The sequence below is a fragment of the Jaculus jaculus genome, chromosome 13, assembly GCF_020740685.1.
Source record: "Jaculus jaculus isolate mJacJac1 chromosome 13, mJacJac1.mat.Y.cur, whole genome shotgun sequence".
Classification (NCBI taxonomy): domain Eukaryota; kingdom Metazoa; phylum Chordata; class Mammalia; order Rodentia; family Dipodidae; genus Jaculus; species Jaculus jaculus.
Genome location: NC_059114.1, coordinates 3,988,742 through 3,999,701, shown reverse-complemented (window position 1 = coordinate 3,999,701; position 10,960 = coordinate 3,988,742).

The window sequence follows — 10,960 nt, the reverse complement described above, 5'->3', positions numbered from 1 at the left end:
CTTCTTCTGCGCACTCAGTGAAAGGGGAGCGCGCGGAGAGCCTGGAGCCTCCTTTCCGAAGAGCAGAGGAACGTGCAGGAGGCCTGAGCTGGAGGCAGCGGCAGCCTCGGGACGAGGTGGACCCAGGGGCGCTGGCGACCAGGCTCCCCCGTCACAGCCTGCGCGCTGCCCTTCTGGAACGTGTGTCGTGTGAAACAAGTGCCGTGTCTGGAATTTGAAGTGGTGAGGCACGAAGCCAAGGCTGAATGTTCCTGCTATGTCTCATCATAGAGCTGTTGTATCGTTTGCTAAATCACATTTCAAAATGTAGCTGCTTTCAAAAAGACTTTATCTGGGCTGGAGAGATGTCTTAGTGATAAAGTAGCTTGCCTGTGAAGCCTAAGGACCCACGTTTGACTCGACAGTTCCCACTTAAACCAGAAGCACAAAGTGATAGAAATGCACAAGGTCACACACACAAGGGAGCACACACATCTGGAGTTCGATTGCAGTGGCTGGAGGCCCTGGTATGCAGTCTCTCTCTCTCCCTCCCTCTCTCTCTCTCTTCCTCTCTGTTTCCGTCTCTAACTTGCACTGAAAGAAGAGCAGTTTGAGCTGGGACTGGGCTGAAGTGAGATGTTATGGGTCATTTATCTCCTCAGGTCCCATCTGAAAAAGAGAAACAGATACTTCAATGGAGAGTCAAGTTAGCATGGGTTATGTGGGATAAGCACTATGAATTTAGGGAGGATTTAATGGGTGTAGTCCCTCTTATAGCCCAAGTTTAGTGAGAGCTTGATGTTGGAGAACAAAATCCTTATCTGAATATGATTCTGACTTGTTTCCCAGGTCCAGATATGGTTTCATTTCCACTGAGCAGATCTGTTAGCCAATCCAAAAGCAGTTGGTTACCCACCATGGCTGTACGCCAGTATTGCACTTGTGTGAGCATCAGGTCAGGTTGGTTTGCTTCTGAGTTGCTTAGACTTTGAGTTGCCCAGACAGATGCTGGCCACTTTTCCCTGGCAGCTCATGTAATGCCTTCCAGCACTAGATGGGCTAACTGTCTGGGGACTGGTCTCCTACGGATTCCAACCAGATTTCTCTATGTTCCGAGCTTACAGCACATGGTGTCTTCAGAAGTAGGGTCTTAGCATTAACCTCTAGTGGGTAATCAAGTGCTCCGACAGAACTTCAGCCCAGCCCCAGCTGAAACCACAGAGGAATTGGGGAAATAAGCAAGAGTGCTGCTTTCTTAGTGAACCTGATACCAGCACAAGGATAAAGGAGATAGACACTGAGGACACTCAACACCTACCAAACCAGAGATCCAGAGGATCCTAAGAGCCCATCACTGAAGTAGACTTAAAACACACCCAACATGGCTCAGGAATTTTGCAGAACAGGGGGCAGAAAGATTGTTAGAGCCACAAGTTGGGACATTTTGCACAAAGACACTGCTTCTCCCCCATAACTGACTGCTGCCCTACAATGCATGACCCACAATACCAATGGGGATAACCTGTGTCCCCAACAGGGAGGGCCACTTTGGAAAAGCGGCAGGGATGAGGAAAATGATGGTATCAACATGTGTTTACATACCAAGTATGTCCGTAACTGATAAAAAGTAAATTTAAAAAAAGCTAGTTTGTTGGGCTTACCTCAAAAAAAAAAAAAAAAAAAAAAACAAAAACAAAAAACAAAAAACAGGGCTGGAGAGATGGTTTAGAAGTTAAGCGCTTGCCTGCGAAGCCTAAGGACCCTGGTTCGAGGCTCAATTCCCCAGGACCCCGGTTAGCCAGATGCACAAGGGGGCATATACGTCTGGAGTTTGTTGGCAGTGGCTGGAAGCCCTGGCGCATCCATTTTCTCTCCCTCTCTCTCTACCTCTTTCTCTCTCTGTCGCTCTCAAATAAATAATAATAAACAAAAAATAAAAATAAAAAAATAAAAAAGAGAACATTTTTAACAGACCTTCTGCTTCTGAGACCTGCTTGTTAACTGATGAGCCTTCATGTCACCATGAAGAGTTGCAGTTCTGCAAGGATTAGCCCCAAGCTTTCTCTATTAGCCACACTGTTGACCTGGGAAACATCAACCATTTTGAAAATTGTAATCACAACTTACATCTGATATATTCCATAAGCAACCTGCTCACCTATCACCAAATCTCCTTCCTCATAGCAGAGGGCCATAATCCTCCCAACTTATTTGTTATTTTGAGGCAGTGTAGCCCCGGCTGTCCTCTCTAGCACTGGGATTGCAGGCACCTGTCACCATGTCCATGCCCAGGCTATGTTGACTATCTTAAGTGTCCTGCAAGGATGGAAGGCTGCACAAATGTGGGAGGAGCTTCTGCTCTGGCCGTGCGTGAACATGCACGTGTGGCCACTTCCCGCCAGTCATTCCTCAACTTACTCAGTCTGCGTTTTCCCTCTCAATGCAGCAGAACATTTTGGAGCCCAGTGCTGTAACAGTACATTTCTCTGAATTGAAGAAACACAGGAGACTGGGTGTTCAGCAACTGAAATCGGGAGGCCAGAATCTTCAAGGACACACAACCTCTCTCCACGTTTATGTTAGCTAGAAACAGAAACCTGCCTTCCGGCGCTGCCCACGAGCAAGCGTTGCGGGCCAGAGACTGTCCAGTTGAGCTGCATGCCGGTGATGTAGTGTGCCTGAGGGACTCTTCGGTGGAGCTGCCTGCAGGTGGTGCGCTGTGCTCCAGAGACGCAGCTTCTGTGAGTCATCCCCTATGTTGAGGAAGGTTTTCTGGTGATGCAGCTGCCTTTGAGTCAAAGGAGCCACGCGGAGGTCATCATCCAGGATGGGATGAGAGCTCCATGGTGTGGCATCTGAGTCATCTGTTACACCTGTAAGCAACCCCCGACCTCACCCTGCTCTGCTGTAAGTAAGCAGCTCCAAGAAACTCCTCGCTTCACCGCATTGGTTTGATGTAATTTCCCTTTGGTCTTTTGTCTGTGCCCTGTGTGGGGGAGAAGGCATGTTTTTGCCATGATACATGGCATCATGTATCCCAGCAGAACCAAAGATGAGTTGCAGAGGAGCAACTGCATGGTCCAGGCTGTGGGTAGCAAGACATGCTACTGAGGATGAGTGGAGTGTCTGCATGGGAGATCCCGACACTGGCTGTCCCCCCTGTGTGGTGTGGGGGGCTGCGCCTTCTGGCATTAGGGATGGTTGCGTGGATCTCGCTAGGATGCGTAACCAAGGAAGAACATCTGTGGGAGGAATTCCACGACAGCTGTCGTCCTGTGTGTGGCATGGAGTGGCACGTAAGCTCAATGAGTGGGGTCCACCACAGGAGTCTGGGGATGCCCTGGAAGCAGTTGAAGGGTTAGAGAACGTGTTGAAGCCCCTGGGTGTTGTGCGCATGAGACTCAAGCACCGGCTGCTACGGAGGTGGCCTGGCCACTGTTATGGGTTATAAGATACACAGCCGAGGCTGAGACAGCTGCCCAGAGAGAATTTGCTCGTATGAAGGAGGAGTTACAAAGAAAAAACTGCACGTCACTAGTGTCCTCCACATTAACCTCTGACGTGGCAGGAGTAGTAGACAGCCTCACGTTGCTGGGATGGGCCTCCGAACCAGGCACAGTTATGAAGCAAGGGGTTCATTTGAAGCTTAAAGATCCAGGGTATGTCACATAATGGCAGAACAAGCTCGCTCACTTTCACAGGCCCAAGCTGAGAAAGTAAAGAGCCACAAGCCACACCAGCACCACAAGCAAGCACACCTGGGAACTCCAGGCAAAGCTCAGACATTTGGCCTATCCTTAGACTGGAATAACAAATCCACCCCCACACCTTAGGGTTGCACCCTGGGATCCACCAATTGTGATCCCTCCCCCAGCCAGGTGGCTGGTGATCTAAATTTTCAACTTAAAAAAAAACCCTGAATACATTGAGGCCATCCATTCAAACGACCACAGCATGTAAACAGGATAAAATGGAAAATGAGATAGAGGTGACAGCTTACCATCTCGGTCAAAAGGTGAACAAAGCACAAGCCAGACTGGCATTGAAAAGCCCTTTATGGGATCCAATAACTTGGAACCCAGGACAGGAATTAGGTAAGATGGAAGGAAGAAGGTAAAAGTGCTAAAACAATCCACAAAGGATGAGAGACAGGCTGAAGGTTAATGACTTTCCTTGAAATCAGAGGGAATTGAAGGGTTAATGACTGTCTCTGAAACTAGGAGGTCATGGGAACGTCTAAAATCTTAAAAAGTGATGTCTCTCCATGTTTCGTGTCATGGCCAGTGCTGGCCCACCATGTCATATCGTATGTTCTATGTTTTATGTAGTATGTCTCTGTGTAACTAAGTTCATGGTCATTAATTGTTCCAATTCTTATAATCATTAAATGTTCTGATGCTTATAGATACATTTTAAGATGGTGTTAAATTACTAAAATCAGATTTATGGTATACTTCTCACTTTAAATTCTAAGTTTTCTGCTAAGCATGTTTCCTGACAGATTTCCAATATTAGAATGGTTAACTTTGTGATGCTGAACTACTTGATTCTCTGTCAATTGATAATAAGATAAGTCAATTGGGTACAGTTTCTCTTAATTGTCCAATAAAAATGATCAAAGTTTAGTCAAAAAGATAAGGTGAGATGGTTGAAGGATAATATGGAAAGAGATTTTCAATAATAGTTACATAGAATGTTATTGAGGAAGATGTTTAAATGGTCAATGCAAGTGCAAAAAGGTGTAAGGATGTAAACAGTAAGATCAAAAAACCAAAAGATGGTCTTCAAGCAGAATTAAAAAGTGGCAAGTATCAGACAACCTAGATACTCCTGATGACAGCTTCTCCCCATCGTCTCCTGATGACAGCTTCTCCCCATAGTCTCTGATGGTTTCCAGGAGCTGGGAGCTAACAGGGCAACAAATTGAGGGAAATGTTCCAACTATTGGGGAAACTGAGTCTTAAGGTAAAGATTCACTTGTTAGTGTTTAATTCCCTAGGACAAGGATCTCATACTAAAAACATTAAGCTTTTAAAAATAACTCCTATTTTATTTGAACTAAAAATATTGGTTATTCAACAGTGTTTGTTCTTTGAAAATAAATTTGTCAAAGGTTGTATTAGACCTCATCTGTTTTAGTTAAACAATGACCAACTTCTGCTCTTTTATGTATCATCAAATAATTAAGTAACTGTCTCATCTATGGTACCTCAAGTTCATTGCTCATAGGTAAATTAACTCGTAAGACATATTCTCTTCCTCAGGGTAGAGCCCCATGCTCAAACAAAGTAAATGATTTCGAACTCTATACCCTGTTTCCAACCTTCCCTGGGTAACTGGTACCCAGACAGTTATCTAAACTAATCAAAGATGTTACCAAATACATATGCCAAAAAGTTTATGTTGTCTTACTTGTCTTTCCCTGACAATTTTGAAATTAAAATAATTGGCTGAGATTTGTTAATAAAAATAGTATTTTCAAAACTGATAACATGTTCTGCCTATACTTATAACTACTAGATATTAAAAAATAAGATGTGCCCACTTCTAAAAATCTGTTTCTCTGTATTTCTCTCACCTTATTTGTTTTTAGATTCAAACTTAATTCTCTATAATAAGGTGGTAAATTTATTTATAGTGTCATACCTGATATTATGATAAAATAAACATTAAAGGCCCCTGGCCCAAAGTTATGTCTTGTACTGTAATAAACTTTTATGTTGGTTATGTCCCTTGCTACACAGTCTTTTGTACCTGACAGTTTGGTTTTTGTACTGCTTCAAGGCCATAATTGTATTACAGCTTCTGGCCTTCACTAAAATTACTTTGTGTTTCTTTTTAACTCTGTAAAACAACTACAGATCTCTCACTAATTAACCATTTTTTTTTCAGGCTTTGAATAAGATATTCTGGACTCACGCTGATATAAAAATAGACTTATTCTCTGTTGTATCTCTGTTTCTGTCAGCCTTAATTTCCCATATCAATATCAAGGATAACAAAATCCTGATATTTTAACTATTTTTGTCTATTTACTTAAACTCTACCTAACTGTGACATAAAAATCAAAACTACAAAATTGATGTAATGAACCATCTGGACCTCTACAGTTTCTCCCATTGACCTCAGAAGGTCCTTTAAGAGAATAACTCCATATATTTAAACCCTTTTGATTGTTTTCCATGGCCTAAATGTCAACATGAGTAGAGGCTCTCATCCAATTTTTTCCACCATCCCACTTCAGCTTGAAAAAATAAGACTAACAATTTTCACCCATCTTCCTAATATTTGGGGTCTTTCTGTCTCCCTATCTCTTTTTTTAAAAAGACAGTCATTAGGCTTGGATGTCATTAACATATAGGCCCAATTGTTTTTTGCCCCTGATAACATTAAAAGGGTTATAAAGTTATTTAATTTCTTATTGAGATACCTATATCATATTCAAGTATTAAGCACATATGTTTTCCATCTGATAAAGCCTGCATTTTGTTGCATAGGACACCTGTTTACAACAATAGGTTTCTTAAGTATTCTACTCTTATATTTTTCTATTAGGTAAAACTTTTATTTGTTTGCTATAAGCTTATTCTAATAGATAAAACTGAACCTAATTATATAAAAATGTATTTCACTTTATTATATAATCAATACAATTACATAAAACATAATTTCATTATGTTTAAAAAGTAAACAACTGATAACAACAAGTTATCAAGACTAATCAAATGTTTATGTTTTTAAACCTAACATACTTTACAAGTTCTTATAAAGCTAAGAAATTTTTGATCTTTGGACCAAGTAAATAATAACTATGAGCCTTCTTTGTTAAATACTTATAAAAAACCCTTTAAACCTAAACTTCAAATTAGTTAACTTCTTAGTCCCTATTTTAGTTAAATTTAAAATAGCTTAAGATAATTCAAATATTGCTTCAATACTAATCTCTTATACTTCCTACCTTACTTAAACCACATCTTTCTATTTCCAAAAATTCCAATTAACTTTCCATACAAGTTAACATTTCCTTCTTCCTTACCTATCACATATATTATAAATATTTTTCAGACTCAAATATAATATTGTGTCACCTGTAAACATCATGTCACATGCAAAAAATTAATATGTATATAATAACCAGATCATAATGGCTAACAGATTTAACGTGACCTAGGAGTTTGTTTCCTAATGGCTCTGGTAAGTATCACTGTCCTGATGAGCTGCCTCCTTGCCTGTTCATAAGATCCATGAGATAATAGCCTACTATGGATATAAACTACAAAGTGAAGATTGCCAAATGGAGAAAGAACCAAAAGCTGAGAGTCCTAAAAGCCATGCCTGTGTGACTAAAACTTCAAGAATTGAATACAATGATTATGGAGAAGTAAATGCTACCAGTCCACAGCCAGTAATATTTTGGACTATATTAGCCCCTTAATGGCCAATCATATTATTTTTCTGCATGTAATCTGACATCTCTCTGTGACCAGCTCAGATATCTATTCCTGTAAGGTAAGAAATTTCACAGCTTCCATTCACTTCCAGTTAATCCTCTCCTGTCTCTGACATTTATTTCTTCCATTGACTATGATAGTACTCATCCTTTCTTTGATCCCTGCACACTCAAACGTCTCACTGAATTCCTCTAGGACAGAATAAATACCTGTACTTCACAACAAGTCACTGAGTTTTCCAGCACTATGATACCTTCTGAGTCATCCCAAGGTTACTGCCATCTGAAAAGAGAAGATTCTCTACCAAAAGTGAGAGTAGCATTAATATAAGGGCATAAATATTAAGAGAAGTGCTTACTGGGCAGTTTGATAAGCATAGTATATACATTTATCCGTACATCAGCAGATGTTAGGGCTCATGACTACCCCTGTTTTAAGTTTTCAGTATCAGGGATGTATTCCCTCCCATGGAGTGGGCCTCCAGCCCAACTGGAGGGCAGTTGGTTTCCACCATGACAGACGTGCCACTATTGCACCTGTTGGCTCATTTGGCCTGACTGGCCAATTATAAGGCATGCAGTGTCCACTGTTGAGTACCTTCACTGGTGGTATCTCTTTATCCCATTGAACTGCATGTAGAATGGCTTCTTCCAGCTTTCTGTCAGCTGGTCTGCCTGCATTTTTAACTGTTATATTTTTAAAGTGTAGGATAGCCTACTTCCTATGCCCCAGATAAGGCATATGCTGCCACACTACAACAAAATTTCAAAAGGTTAGGCCAAATGATTTTAAGAAGCTCTTATGCCATTCTTTAACTACATCTATTTCAGCAATCAAATGTCCTCTATATGTACATACATCCAGGGTGGTGTAACGTCTTTTCTAAGTGTATTTATCACCTATGTAGAAGCCAAAGCCAATTGAAATTATCAGAGCAAAAAGGGCCAATAAATTGGCCTGTGATCCCAGGTCATGAGGCCCCTGGAGATGATGGAACACTTCTATAATGGCCTTCTGGTAAGTCACCTGTTTTCCTGAGCAGGGAGATATGGAGACCCAAACAAAATTGGTATACAGTCTGAAACAGGAGAATCACAATTGCAGAGCAATCAGCCTTCTGACTTCCCAAAGAAAGAAAACTACTTGGCCAGCATGGCCCTGACTGATCCTAACAGAAAGAAAACACCAGTAAACTATAGGGCTACTCCTGAGTCCCTAAAGTCTCTTTGGAGAGCTACTAGTGACCTCCAAAATTAATCCTTGATTAAATTTTGGCTATCTGCTTGGTCTTAAGCATTAAGAGAGAAATGTATAACTAAACATAAAAAATATCTTAAATATATGAATGGCCTATTAAGTAATACAACAAGAGCATTCCAAGAGGGGAAACAAAGAAGCCCTTAAGACAATTTTCCCCAAAGTTTCAATTGTATAATGACGAAAAACAACTACAGATGTCAAAAGTGTTATTTTCAAATCTAAGAATATATAAGTAAATTCTGAGTCCAAAAATATATTTGTACAGCCTTTAACACCCAATAACTCTCTATTACCAAGGTTAAATGTTGTGTATATATTTCTGACAACTCTGCTAATATCTCACCTGCTTTACAAGCCATATGGAAACAGATTAAGGGTATGTCAAACATTACTGTGCCATTTGATGAGCAGTTCTGGAAGAAAATCTCATCCAGCTCATGCTCAGATGGTCCTGAGACAATCCAAGTCCACCTACCTGGGTTCCCTCAAACAGTCAATCACAAAAAGGACGAGTTTGCTGTATGCTCAGTTCTCATTAACTACTTACTTTTATTCTTTCTCCCCAATGTTCTCTTCCAAGACTATCTTCCTGCACTCCAGGGTCCATTAGAATAGTCCCGCTCTCTGGAAGAGACTCTGTAACTGCCACAACTTCATGCCCCATTCAGCAGGAAGTGCTAAGTGATCTGACATCTTCATCCTTTGTCCCCTAACAGCAGTTAGCGTGTCTTCTCATGAGAGGGAGTATTAAAAGGGGGTAGAGTTAGGGTTACTGTACCCCTGAAGGTAAAAAAAGGCAGGAAAGTTTTTCTTATCTCTTGCCCAGTTCCTAAAGAACAGCTTTCCATGTGTGTGCCATGTCCTTGGCTCTGCAAAGGACAGGCCTTACCCTTGTTTATGCCAGTCAAGTTATGCCTATCTGCCAGTCCAGCTCCAAGCTGACCAAAACTGAATGCCTGCTCACTATTTCCATAACCAGGACCACTTGTGTCAAGACACCCACTCTCCTTTGGTGGCAAGGGTAGCCACCCCATACAGAAAAAAATTTTCTCCACCTTTTGTTCCCCAATCTTTATTGTCCCACAGGTGTACCTCTATGGGGAAAAAAAGTGGCCTACAAACTCCATCTGTGCCAATCGAGAGAGATCTTTATCACTCTGCTGGTGGGTCTCAACATGACACTTTCTCTAGTTGCCTCTGGTGACCAAAAGCCTTGAATCTCTCCGTAGACAATTTAACACTGTTTTTAACTCTCTCAATTTAACTCTCAAAATGTTGTTTGGTTGTTAATGAATCAAATATTAAATCTGAAGCAAGGAGCTGCTTGACCACTACAAGCCTGAGGACCACCACCTGGTTCTCTAACCCTTTAGTTGCTTGGCTGCTCCCACTCCTTAGCTCCATCCTTGCTATAAGAACCCTATTACTTCTAGCCCCCTGTCTCATCGAATTTCTCAGATAACAAATAACTAATGTTGCTAAGGTTGCTACAAATTAGGTCCTTGTACACCCCCTAGGCTCTGTCTGTCCCTATAGTAAATTATTAAAAACTCACTCAAGATGACACTGATCCATTATAAAAACAAAGGGGGAGTTGTTAGGCACTGCCAGGCACAGGCTGGAGCCTTTAGTAGATGAGCCTAAACTGCCAGGCACAACTAAGGACCCCTGGGCTACAAGAGGCCACTCCCTCTCCAAGCTTGGCACACCTAAACTCAGACTTTGCCCTGTGACCTTTGGAGAGTTGCCTATATGGCATCAGCCAGCAACCATTGCACAGCCCATCCCCCTGTACCCTACCATTGCTTACCTGCTGGACTGTATGTCCCCATATGCTGGTTAGGCATCAGCAAGCAACCTTGTACACACAATCCCCTTAGGACCCTCAACTGCTCATAAACCCATTTCCCTATTGACTCAAGTGAGCTGTTCACAGAGACTGTCTTCTGAAAGTTATTCTTTTGTGGTGCTCACCTCTCCACCATGGCCCCTGAAGATCCAGGGGCCCACACATCAACATTCCTATTCAGCTTGGCCCCTGTGTGATACAATGCCAACATGCCATGAAAGATATGCCTGCTTGAGCAGTAGGGGCCTGACTGTTGTGGGTACAACCATCTACTTTTTGGTTGGATTTAAAGCCTACTCCAAAGGAGGGAATTCATGTCTGGGGCTATAAACCTGGTCAAAAGCCTGTGTCTGAGAAGATGATAGATTCAAGTGGGGAAGCCACTGCTATTGTTTTGTTAGATGGATGTTTTGGTGTGGTA